We start from the raw sequence: 13,714 nt of genomic DNA on the forward strand, positions 1-13,714 counted from the left end.
CAAGCCCCTAGGAACACATCTGTATCTTTTATCATATTCCTCAGGTCTTGAGAGTTGTATCCCCACTGTGTACTGTCCAGCCTACTCAGCACTGTACAGCAGATCTGCCTTCCTTGTCTAGAGCATCAGGCCCCAGCTGGCTTGGGGGTAAGCCATAGGGGAACTTAGGATCCACTGGATGAATCTTTGATTTTGGCTTTAAGCTTGTAATGAGGCTGCAGTTGTGAAAAATGTGTAATTCATTTCAATGAGAAATAATTTTGATTGCTTTTCAGTTGCCTGGTTGACTTAAATTTTTACAACATTATTAGCTGGCAGAGATTTCCCCAGGAACACGGCACAGAGTGTTGAGGCTTTCTGGTTCTTCCTGTGAGCATGCCAATGCAAAGACATGCTCATCTCTCTGGCCTGGCTGGCCTAGTGTTTTGTTACCTGTTTTTGATTTGATGATCTGCCACCAGGAAATGGCTACAGTGGGGCTGTCATGAGTGGCAGGATCATGGGTCTCAAGCTATGGCGGACAGCAGAGCTGTCACCCTGAGCCCTCATGGAGAAAGTTGTTTCTGGTTCAGAGGGGGCAGTATGGGGTTCAGAAGCCAGCATGCAAGTAAACACTGTGGGTACTCTATATGGGCACAGACCAGATCTGATCCTTCCCAGGTGAATGTTAGGTGTGACGGTGTGACTTGCTTGGGCTAACGAAATGTGAACAGAAATTATTTGTCATTTCTGGTGCACCTGCCACATACCTCTTGCTCTTCTGCAAAGACTATAGAGCCCAAGCTACAATAAAACTTGGATCCCGGTAGTCTATGTGGGGTCAGTGCTGCTGGAGAGTTCAGGAGAAGAGTAGGATGAGCAGGAGATATAATAATAATAATAATAATAATAATAATAATAATAATAATAATAAACCCACATGATGTATGTTGTTAAGACATTGAGATTTGGAGGCCATGTGTTACTTCAGCTTAAGCCCTTATACCTAGTGTATCTGATACATAGTGACCTTGAAAGTCATAATCACACACAAATCTTCTATTCAGTGTCCTTGAGTGGGTTGCACATCAAGTAAACTCCAAGAAAAATTTAAGGAAAAAAATGTCAAAAAGTGAACCCCACTATTGCTTGCTTATGTAGAAAGCTAAGTAAGTTTTTAAAACTGCGGTGTTTATTTTATAAGCCAGCAATGACAAAGAAACTGGCCAGCAATAATTAGAAGAGGCTTGGTTTTATACTAAACCCAAATTTACTGAGACCTTAATTTTTGTTCTATCTAAAGTAAAAATAAATTCCCGATGTGTCTTGTCATATAACCTAAACCTTGAGTTATTGGGAAGAATCTTGAATTGAATATTTAAGCAATTATAGCAACTAGAGCCTCCTAGAGTGTTACCTGCTTTCATTACATTTCAATCTTGAAGACAGATGTCTTCCATTTTGACTTTTCATTAAAGGGGAAAAGAAGAAAGCACAGTGAATTACATTACATAAGTGAACGTTTTGTCCTTTCTTACTAAAGAGATTCCCCCTTCTCCTTAAGATCTTGCCTTCTGTCCAAGTCACTAGAGACCAAAGAGGTATGTGTGGTAGAACCTAGGAAGACTGCTGTGAAAGAAGAGGAGGCAGGGATTAGCAGGTGCCACCAGGAGGAACAGAAAGACCAGATGAGACAGTGCCTCAGATCAGGGACACCATGAGTTGTACCAGAATGCCACTTAAGGAAGAGGACAAACAATGCTGATGGGAATTCTAGCTTTGAATTAATAAACTGAGGATGCAAACTGAGACTCTTCTGGGAGGATGGGGAATGTGGGGACTCCAGGGTAAGAGGAGAAACATGTCACAGGTGTGAGAGCACAGGTATGGGAACACAGGTGTGGTAACACAGGTGTGAGAGCACAGGTATGGGAGCACAGTTATAGGAACACAAGTGTGGGAACACAGGTGTGGGAGCACAGGTATTGGAACACAGGTATGGGAGCACAGATATGGGAACACAGGTGTGGGAATACAGGTGTGGGAACACAGGTATTGGAACACAGGTGTGGGAGCACAGGTGTGGGAATACATGTGTGGTAGCACAGGTGAGGGAACAGGGGTGTGAGAACACAGGTATGGGAACACAGCTGTGAGAACACAGGTGTGAGAGAACAGGTGTGGGAACACAGGTGTGAGAACACAGGTATAGGAGCACAGGTGTGGGAGCACAGGTATGGGAACACAGGTGTGGGAACACAGGTGTGAGAGCACAGGTATGGGAACACAGGTGTAGGAACACAGGTGTGAGAGCACAGATTTGGGAGCACTGATGTGGGAGCACAGGTATTGGAACACAGGTGTAGAAACACAGGTATGGGAACACAGGTGTGGGAGCACAGGTATGGGAGCACAGGTGTGAGAGCACAGGTATGGGAACACAGGTATGGGAGCATAGGTATGGGAACACAGGTGTGAGAGCACAGGTATTGGAACATTGTGGGTGTGGGAACACAGGTATGGGAGCACAAGTGTGAGAGCATAGGTATGGGAACACAGGTGTGAGAGCACAGGTATTGGAACACAGGTGTGGGAACACAGGTATAGGAGCACAGGTGTGGGAGCACAGGAGTGGAATACTCAGAGACTGAGGCAGGAAGATTGCAAGTCCCAGGCCAGCTTGAGCTACAAAGCAAGATAATATCCTCCCCCAAAAAGGTGAGGGATATAGTTCAGTGCAGCACTTGCCTACATTTCTCAAGGGTCTGGTTCAGTCCCCAACACAGGAAGACAGAAAATAAAGATGATTTAAAAATTCTTTCCCTGGGGAGACAAAAGAAATGTCTACCCACTCTTTAGAAGATCCCAAGGGGGAAAAAAGATCCCAAGGACAAACCAAATTACAATTCCCTCGAAGATCAACCTGGGGAGCGGATTGGTTACTGGGGTTGCTTACTGCTGTGGGTGACCTAAAAGCAGCTACTCTGGAATGACTCTCCTCAGCCAGCCAATGGTTTTAATAATGGTCAGCCTATCACACACCCAGGCACCCTATGCTTTACCTAATGAATACCAGCCATTCATGCAATGACCTCATCTGGTTGGATCTTGGCAACAAATCACCCTTTTTTGTAAACGTCTCAGGACTCACTGTCTTGATTCCCCCTTGGTGCCATCTTTACCTGGCTCCTATGCTCTTAACAGGTGATGGTGCTGAAACTTCAAGAATTCCAGGAACTGTTAAAAGTGATAGAGGTGGAACAGCCTGGCCTCACTGGGCCAGTCTATATAAAGAGCACAGTTTCTGAGCCATCACCAAAGACCCAGAGCTGATTTATTAAAGCTACTGTTTAATCTTGGTGTCGGTGGTGTTTGAACCATCTTAGACACTGGGACATTTCTAGCCATAGTTCCACAGCTTCTGCCACTACCACCAACTCACTTTGAAATGTCTTCCCTTCTCAGAGCCCAGAGGTTTCTTTTCAATGCCTATCATAGAGGTTAGTTCTTCTGCTTTCTGGTCATTTCTTTAATATTCAACCCCCACTCCACAGCTGAGGGAAGGGGCCAGAGAGGGGTGCTTGCTCAAGCATCTAATTAAATTGAATTTTGCTAAACAAAACTTCATCTCCTCCAGAGAGAAATCATATCACTGTTTGTGAGCAGAAGCAGCTGTCAGCAATTATGTTTTAAATAGTAGGGTTTATTCTATTTGATATGCATAGTTTATAAAAATGCCTGTAAGGAAAAGCAGGTCCAGTGATGAACTTGAACAGGAACAGCCTGTGTTCAAGTCCGTTTGGAACAGTCTTTATTCAGCCCCGAGTATTTTTATGATCTTTCTTTATTCTGGTCCTGTGCTTGGCTCAGTTGCTGTTCCCACTGCTCACATGGAAGGTTGCCTCAACAATGTTCTCAAACTCTAGACCCAAAACTTTAAAAGAACAAACTGGGCCATGAGTCCCACTGGTCAGCTGTCAGGCAGTTGTGAGCCATTAGATGTGGACACTGGAAACTGAACTCTGAACCTCTGTAAGAGTAGTATGTGCTCTAAACCACTGGACCATTTCACCAGTCTCCTAATGTCATCTTCTCAAGTCCATCTGGGCTGGAATGTATGTGTTCATGCTCTCTCCAAACTCTTGGCTTGTTTCCCAAGAACACAAGAGGGAAAACCCCAGACAGAAACCCCAACTCCCTCATGCTCTCCTTCCCTTCCTGTTCCCTCTTTCTCTTTTTTTCCCTCCCCCTTGGGGAACACAAGCAAAACCCAGCAGGGGCCCACCTCTTTAAGTGTAGGGAAGATACTCTCTCAAGGATCAGCTGGATTCCCATCCCACATGCCCAGCAGCTAGTATGGGGTGGGGCAAAGAAGCAGATGGTGTAGAATGAGGGCAGTTAGGAACAGGAGGGAGGAAACTGGATCTTCAGAGGTCTATCCCCACTGTTTGTTCAGAGATAGCTATACTATATTCATAGGTTAGTCCTGGGCTTCCAGATAGGGCCTCCTGCAACCATTCCAGGATGGATGAATGGGTTCTAACTCCTTTACAGCCCCTCCTTTATGCACTCTTTTACACGTGTTCTTTTTTATGTTTTCCTGATTATAAAAGCAATGCATGCTCACTGCAAAAGAAAAACCTTGAAAATGAATAAATGAAAATACAGATCCTACCATCTAAAATAACCACTGTGTGTCATTCTCTATTCGATGGGGAATGTTCTTCTGTGTATATGTTTCTCTTATTGGTTAATGAATAAAACACTGATTTACTGATTTGTCAGACAGAAAGTGATGTAGCTGGGCAGAATCAGAATATAAGCAGGGACAAACAGGAAATCGTTCTCTTCTCTGCAGGGATGCTGAGCAGGCAAAGGAGTTGCAGGTCCGTCATTCCCTGGTAAGCCAAGACCACGTGGAAATAAATGGATCAATAGGAAATGGGTTAATAATTAAGACAGAGCTAGCCAATAAGAAACCCTAGTCATTGGCAAACAATTCCATAACTAATACAGCATCTGTGTGCTTCTTTTGGGGCAAGGTGGTTGCAGAACCAGACAGGAAACACCGCAACAAAATAGCATCTGCAACGTGGGCACTAAAAACATCCACTTAAAACTTGACAAAACTTTAAAAAGGGATTTTAGAAACAAAAGAACAGAGGCAAGCACGGCTTCCTGGTAGCAGCATTTTGTCAGATGAGTTCGGTTTCCCAGGTGTTGAGAAGCTAGTGCATGGCTCCTTTAAGAGTGGCTTTCTGACTCACCTAAGAGGCAAAACTGCACAGCTTTTTAAAGAGGCCCTGCTACAGTGTGTATGAGCAGCTGGCAGCAGCAGTGACCAGCATGCTGCATGGCAGATTTAGTTTTTACTCATAAAGATTTAAGAGTCAAGGCAGTGAGTGCAGTTCCCAGTGCTGGCAGTAAACTTGCGCCCACCATGTTGGATAGCCAGCAGCTAAAACACCCTCTTTAATCCTAGCAATGCTGTTTAACAGATTAAAACTCATGGTTAAAAAATGGTAAAGATATACAGTAAAGACAGTTTCAGATGGAGGAAAAAACTCTAAAAGATTTGCAGTATTTAATAATATACGTAGGCTTGGGAGATAAAAGAAAAAGGATAAATGGTTTAAAAAGAAATAGAGTAGCTGCAGTGGTGGCTCACACCTTTAATTCCAGCACTCAGGAGGCAGAGGCAGGTGGATCTCTGTGAGTTCAAGGCCAGCCTGGTGTACAGAGTAAATTCCAGTATAGGCAAAAGTAAGCAGAGAAACCCTGTCTCCGAAAATTAAAAAATAAAAGTAAAAGAAATAGAGTTTTTTAAAAAGTCACATAAAGATGGAAAATACACAGAGAGTCTGGATACTGTATGTTATTGCGCTGCCTTTAAATTTTTTGATTGCTGAGGAAAAAGCTACAGCTTCTAAAATACATTTGATTATAAATGCTGCTGGATTAATCCCACTTATATATTTTGAAAATGCTTTGACTTCTAAATTTAAGTATAAGGGTATGGTACTTTGGAAAAGAGATGTTATTTGTGTATCCACAGAAAATGAAAAGCCGTGGATTCCTTCCAGATTAATATGGCTTGATCAAAGAAGACCTCCTGAAGCAGTGGCCCAGGTGATACAACATCCAACACTCCTGGGATGATGCAGCCTTACAGAATACTACAGCTAGAATTTGGACAGGTTTCTGTTTTCTGATGATCCCCATGGTTTACAGTGACCCAAACAGCAGGAAGCACTTTGGAGAGAACGACACCCACATTCCCAAATATTGTTTATAAATGTTTGTTTTCATTTATACAGGGTTGGTTATAAATGGTTAATGACTATAGACAATTTCTTTCTTAAAAGGGGGGAATATGAACAAGAAATGAATACTTTGTATTGGAAAGGATTTTCATTTATTGATAGAATTTTTTAATTTAATTATTTATTTTAGAGGCACTCATTTACATATTCATCCCCCAATCACTCACCCTCCCATCCTCCCATGCTCCCCACCAACCCCCCCAACCCATCCCCCAACTCCTCCCCAGGGATAGTAAGGCCCTCCACAGGGGACCTTCAAAGTCAGTTAAATCATTTGGGGGAGGGCCTAGGGCCTCCTTGCTGTATCTGGGCTGCAATAGTATCCCCTCCATAGAGAATGGGCTCCCAAAGTACATCTTCAATAAATGGTGCTGGCACAACTGGATTCAGACATGTAGAAGATTGCAGATAGATTCATATCTATCACCATGCACAAAACTTAAGTCCAAACAGATCAAAGACCTCAACATAAATTCAGCCACCCTGAGCCTCTTAGATGAGAAGGTAGGTGGTACCTTGAAAAGTTGGTACAGGAGACTACTTCCTGAACATAAAACCCATAGCACAGTCATTGAGATTAACAATTAGTAAACAGGACCTCCTGAAACTGAAAAGCTCCTGTAAGGCAAAGGACACAGCAAGACAAAACAGCAGCTCATAGAGTGGAAAAAGATGTCCACCAACCCCACATCTGACAGAGGGCTGATTACCAAATATACAATGAACTCAAGAAGCTAGCCACCACAACACCAAACAATGCAATTAAAAAGTTGGTTACAGATCTAAATAGAGAATTATCAACAGAGGAATATAAAATGGCTGAAAGACACTTAAGTGCTCAACATCCCTAGCCATCAGGGAAATGCAAATCAAAACAACTCTGAGATACCATCTTACTCCTGTCAGAATGGCTAAAATCAATAACACCAATGACAGTCTATGTTGGAGAGGATGTGGAGAAAGGAACATTCCTCCATTGCTGGTGGGAGTGCAAACTTGTACAACCACTTTGGAAATCAGTATGGCGGTTTCTCAGGAAAATGGGAATCAGTCTACCACAAGATCCAGCAATTCCTGTCTTGGGCATATACCCAAAGAATGCACATTCATTTAATAAGGACATATGTTCAACTATGCTCATAGCAGCATTATTTTGCAATAGCCAGACTGGAAGCAACCTAGATGCCCCTCAACTGTAGAATGGATAAACAAAATGTGTTACATTTACACAATGGAGTACTACTCAGTAGAAAAAAAACAATGGAATGGAACTAGAAGAAACCATCCTGAGTGAGGTAATCCAGATACAAAAATACAAACATGGTATGTACTCACTTATATATGATTTTTAAACATAGAGCAAAGGATTACCAGTCTACAATCCACACTGCCAGAAGAGCTAGGAAACAAGGAGGACCCCAAGAGAAGATTGCATAGTCCCTCAAAGAATGGGACAGGGACAAGAACCCTTGAACAAAGTGGGAGCACGGGGGTGGGGGGGGTGGGGGGAGGAGGTGTGATTGGAAGAAGGGGAAGGGAGGGAGAACAAGAGGACTGAGACAGGGGAGGAATAGAGGAGGGCAAGAAAGGAGTTGCCTTGATAGAGGCAGACAGTACAGGTTTGGAGAGAGGTCCAGGGGAAATGTTAGGGGATCCACAGGGATGACCCCAACAAGGAACCTAGGCAGTGGCAGAGAGGATGCCTTTGATGCCCTTCCCCTATAATGCGATTGATGTCTACCTTGGTTGCTATTCCTAGAGCCTTCATCCCATAGCCGTTTGAAGCAGAAACATGCACCCACAGATAAGCACTGAACCATATTCTTGGAATCCAGTTGCGGAGAGGGAGGAGGGATGAGCAAAGGAGCCAAGACAGTGCTGGAGAAACCCGTATTGATACAAATTTAAGGTCAATTTTGTTATATGTATATGTACCTCTTGTTTAGGTATTGTGTTAATATAGCTCATTTAAAAATGTAATGTATAATTAAGTACAGATTATATATAGTCACCTATAATAGTCAAAACTTATAATTAGGTTAGTTAGGTTTTCTAGATATACCGAGATATACTTGAGATGCATAGATATTCTTCAAACCTTTCAAAGACTTCAGAATATGGCATTTAAAATGGTTTAGGGTTTTTTCATGACAGTGAGACACAATTGCTCCTGGCAACACCAATTGAGTCAGAGAGGAAGATGGACATTGAAGAAACTTGTTATGAAGTTTGCTTTTGATATGGCAAGATCAGCCATTTGGGCAAGAAACTGTTATTTATCCATCTCAAATACCTCTCTGTATATCTAAAAAACCTAACTAACCTAATTATAAGTTTTGGCTATAATAGGTGACTATGTAATCTGCATTTAATTATGCATTACATTTTACAAGATCTGTATAAACACAATACCAAACAAGAGGAGAAATTTACATATAACAAAACTGACCTTAAAGTTGTACCAATAAATGAAAATCCATACCAATGTATTCATATCTATATTCTATCCCCCTTTTTTCCTTTAAAAAGAGATTGACTGTGATCATTACCATGTATAACCAACCCCATTTAAATGAAAACACACATTTATAAACAATATTTGGGAATTCCGGCATCGTTCATTCTAAACTGCTTCCTGATGGTTGGGGGGAGATGTCCATACCATGGGGATCATGATAAAACACAGAAAACCTGGCTGTAGTCCTCTATGACTGCATCATCTCAACTGTTTTGGATGTAGAATCAGTTGGGACACTGCTTCAGGGGATCTGGCTTGATCAAACCATATCAGTCTAGAAGGAATCCATAGCTTTCCATTTTCTGTGGAAACACAAGCAAAAATTCTTTTCACAAGTAGCCTGTCCTTATATTTAAATTTAGAAGTCAAAGTACTTTTAAATTATATAAGTTGGATTAATTTAGCAGCATTGATAATCAAATGTCTTTTAGCAGTTGTTGCTCTTTCCTCGGCAATCAAACAATTTAAAGACAACAATATAGCATATAGTATCCAGACTCTTTGTGTATTTTCCATCTTTACATGGCTTTTTAATTATTCTATTTCTTTTACTTCCTTTTTTCTCCCTGAGACAGGGTTTCTCTGTGGAAATCTGCCTGCCTCTGTTTCCTTCAGCAACTCCTACCGGCATGCACCACCACCACCGGCTTCTCTTTCTTTCTTTCTTTCTTTCTTTCTTTCTTTCTTTCTTTCTTTCTTTCTTGCTTGCTTGCTTCCTTTCTTTCTTTCAATTCCTTTATCCTGTTTCTTTTCTCTCACAAGGCTACATACATTTTTAAACACACTGTTAACCTTTAGAGGTTTTTCTTCATCTGAATCTGTCTTTACTGTAAATCCTTACACTCAGTCTTTTATCTGATAAACAACACTGCTAAATTTAGCCGCTGTCTTTCCAAGATGGCGGGAGTATGTTTACTGCCAGCACTGAGAGCTGTGCTCACTGCTTTGGTCTATACTGCCATCAAGCAACAGGCTGCTGGCTTGAAGAGACATCTGCTCGTACACACCATTGAATTGTTAGCAAGAGCCCTGCAGTTTTTGCCACTTATGCTGAGTCAGGAAGCCTCTCCTAAAGGAGCTTCAAGGCTCTGCTTGTCTTTGGCAAGCAGAGACCGCTTGAGAAAATGCTGCTACCAAGAAGTCATGCTTGTCTTTGTTCTTTTGCTACTAAAATCCCTTTTAAAGCTTTCGTGAAGTTTTTATGTGGAAGTTTGTAAAACCATGTCCTTATACCATTTTGTAAGGATAACTCTTTCCACCAAGCTGCCCGAGCCCTGCCACCACATGGGTGCCCAAAATAACACAGAATCTTATATTAATTACAATGCTGCTGGCCAATGACTAGGATTTCTTATTTGCTATCTCTGTCTTAAGTATCAACCATAATTATTAATCTATATATTTTATAAAGACTTATCTGATCAAGGATGCCGGCAGCATGCATCCTCTCTTGTTGGGCTCACGTGGAGGCTCCTAGAGAAGAAAGGAGGAGAAAGAGAGCGATTTCCTGCTTGTTCCTGCTTATATTCTGAGTCTGCCTGCTATGTCACTTCCTGCCTGGATCACAAGATTTCTCTTTACTACATTTCCCAGAATCCTCCTCGACTCCTAGTCCCACCTAACTTGCTTCCTTATTGGCCAACAGTACTTTATTTATCAACCAATAAGACAAACATATAAACAGAAGGACTTGCCCCATCACTCATTCAAGAATTTTCCCTCTGTTTCTGTGTCAGGAGCCAGCTCCCGTCAGATATAAAAAGTCCTTCTTTACAGAGGCTGGCGACCTCCATGCTAAACCACCAATTAGTCAAGCAGCCCACCCCTTAGGTTAGTGTTTGAGATAACCACAGGAGGTTCCCAACACCTGCCCTGGCCTGAGAGCAATTAACATTCATTCCTCCCCCCACTTCCTCTTTCTCTGCTTCCTCCTTTCTCTTTAAAAACCCCTTGTTATAATCAATAAATGGAGACCTTGACAAGAGAAACTGCTTGGTCCTGCTCTTTCTTTCTCGCCCATTATTTTCAGGCCTGGTCCACCTCAAACCCACGAATTACCAGAGCCCCACTGGCCAGGGCATTTCTGTTTTCTTAATGTTTTGGAGTGCTTGGGTTCAATGGGTAAAATGTTTGCTAAGCAAGCCTGAAAACATATCTGTAATTCCAATGCTAGCAGCATAGAGATAGGCGCATCCTATGATCCTGTTGGCCAGATAGTCTCTAGCCAAAGCATCAAGCCCCAGGCTCAGTGAGAGACCTTTTCAGGTAGGAATCATAGAGAGTCACACTTGACATTGATCTCAAGCCTCCACACTTATGTACACATGGACAAACACACACATGGATAGCACACAGATAAACACACATCCTTTTTCTTTTCATTGCCCTCCATCAACCAAGGAGGAACCTAAAGGAGATGAAGCATTCATGTTCAACTCCCACCTTGCTTGTACTTACTGGACAATTAATTCACATTGAATCTCAGTTCTTCTATCTGTAGATTCAGAAAGCCTTTGCTAGCCCCATGTTTTTGTGTGAACAATGACTGCTTTAGGAAGCAAAGAGAGCAAATAAAAAGGATGATTTGTAAAAAGTGAGAGACTATCTTTCAGCCATACATGAAGAAGTGACAAAATAGTGAACTGCTATTGGTGGGTGAATACTGAGTATTAGTGGTTTGATTAAGCATGGCTCCCATGGGCTCATAGAATTGAATACACAGACCTCAGTTGGTTGAATTGTTTGGAAAGGATTAGGGGTGCGGCCTTCTTGAAGGAGGTGTGTCACCAGGGGCCAGCTTGAGGTTTCAAAAGACTCAGGCTATTCTTAGTTTCTCATTCTGCCTCCTACTTGCTGATCAAATGTAAGCTTTTAGTAACTGTACCAGCACCATTGCTGTTTGTATGTTGTCTTACTCCCTGCTGTGATGATTGTGGACTCTAACCATCTGAAACTGAAAGCCCCAAATAAACCATTGCTTATATAAGTTGCATCGGGACATGGTGTCTTATTACACTAATAGGAGTATAACTAAGATTCCAAGTCATAACAAATCTCAGGGTCTGAAACAATAGAAATATGCCCAGGGAGAATGCTGGAGTCTGTTACTACTCCCTGGAGACTGCTCGCTATTTTTCTTTTCTCTTTTCTTTTTTTTTTTTCTTTTTGTCCTGTAAGTAATAGAACCTCACACCTAACCTTCCTCCAAACAAATGTGTCAAATATTAGGCACATAAGCATCCAGCCAAAGCCAAAATTTCTCAGAGTTCTTTGCAGCTGAATGTGAACTGTGGACCATCCAGGACAATAAGCAATACCAATGTGTGCAAGTTCACGCTTGCTCATTCTTAACTCTTTCCTTCTCTAGCCTGACAGGTATGATGGTGATTCTGGTCACAGCCTTCCAATTGTCTTAATTAGGATTTCCATTGCTGTGAAGAAACACCATGACTACCATAACTCTTATAAAGGAAAACATTTAATTGGGGTTGTCTTAAAGGTTCAGAGATTTAGTCCATTATCACCACAGTGGGATATGGCAGTGTATAGGCAGACATGGTGCTAGAGAAGTAGCTGAGAGTTCTACATTTTGATCCACAGGCAACAGGAAATGAACTGCGTCCCACAGTGAGCATAACTGGAGCATATGAGACCTCATGGCCTGCCCCCACAGTGACACACTTTTTCTCACAACGTCACAGCTGCTCAAAACAGGCCAAGCATTCAATCACATGAGTTTATGGGGGTCATCCCTATTTAAACCCCTGGAGTGATCTCAAGTGGATCATCTGCCTGTGTCTGTTTCCCATTTACAGTTTGAATACAAAACATTTCCAACAACTTTGTGTATTAAATAATTGGCCTCTAGCTGGCAACACTGGAAATTCTGGGAATATTGGGAGGCCTCCTAGTTTGGAGGTCACTGGGAGCTTGACTTTGAGGGTTATTCCTGGTCTCTCGTCCCTTCTGCTTCCTCCTCTCTAATCCATAAGGTGAAGAGCCTTCCCCACATGCTCCCACTGCTGCGATATCTTCCCAAGCACATGGTGCCAAACAACCTACTGGAGCTACGAGCAAAGCAAGTATTTCTTCTCATGAGCTGCTCTGTCAGGCATTTCATCACAACAATACCATGAAGTCTGACTAATACTTTCCCCACTTATAACATGGGATAAAACCATCTTATTTTGGATTTTTGTGATTGTAGATGTCAAGCAGCTAAGCTTCTGAGGACTTAATAGATGGTAGTTGTTCAAAAGAACCATGGTAGAGACAGTGCAGGGACTCAAGTGGTAGGATTCTGAGGAAGAGAGACATGTTTACTATTTTTGTGTGGTGGCCCATAGCTCTTAGCTTTAGAGCTGACAGTGTTCCCAAACATCATCCAAAGTGGGGGGGGGCATTAGCAAAATGACTAAATGCCCAGAGAAGAAGCAGAAAAGGAAATATGTTAAAGCAAAACAGTGATTATTACAGAGCTGGGATCTGGAGACATTTCTTCTGCTTCTAGAGTAGAGAAGAATTGCACCTGATAGGCACTATAAACCAAGTGGCTGACTAAGTCTCTCTCCGTGCCTTGACTTCCAGAAATCCCCAAGCAGGTTTGCAGCGTATTGGCTGGCAGGATGGAGTCTTCTGGTTTTTGTTGCTTCTGGTTTTATGTCTATAACCTGGATTATTTTTCCTTTCTTGTTTTTTCTAATTTATGTTGCCTTGTGACATTTTATGAGTTCCTTTAAGATTCTTAAATATTTCTTGGAACAAAGAATGATGGATGAATAAATAAATGAAAAATAACAGTAAAATCTTTCAGTAGAAAAAATTTTAGAAGCCATGTGATGATTCCTTTCAGGTAATCTTTTCTGCAATATTCATAAAAGATAATCAATCTAAT

Source organism: Cricetulus griseus, assembly GCF_003668045.3.
Source record: "Cricetulus griseus strain 17A/GY chromosome 1 unlocalized genomic scaffold, alternate assembly CriGri-PICRH-1.0 chr1_0, whole genome shotgun sequence".
In the NCBI taxonomy this organism is placed as follows: domain Eukaryota; kingdom Metazoa; phylum Chordata; class Mammalia; order Rodentia; family Cricetidae; genus Cricetulus; species Cricetulus griseus.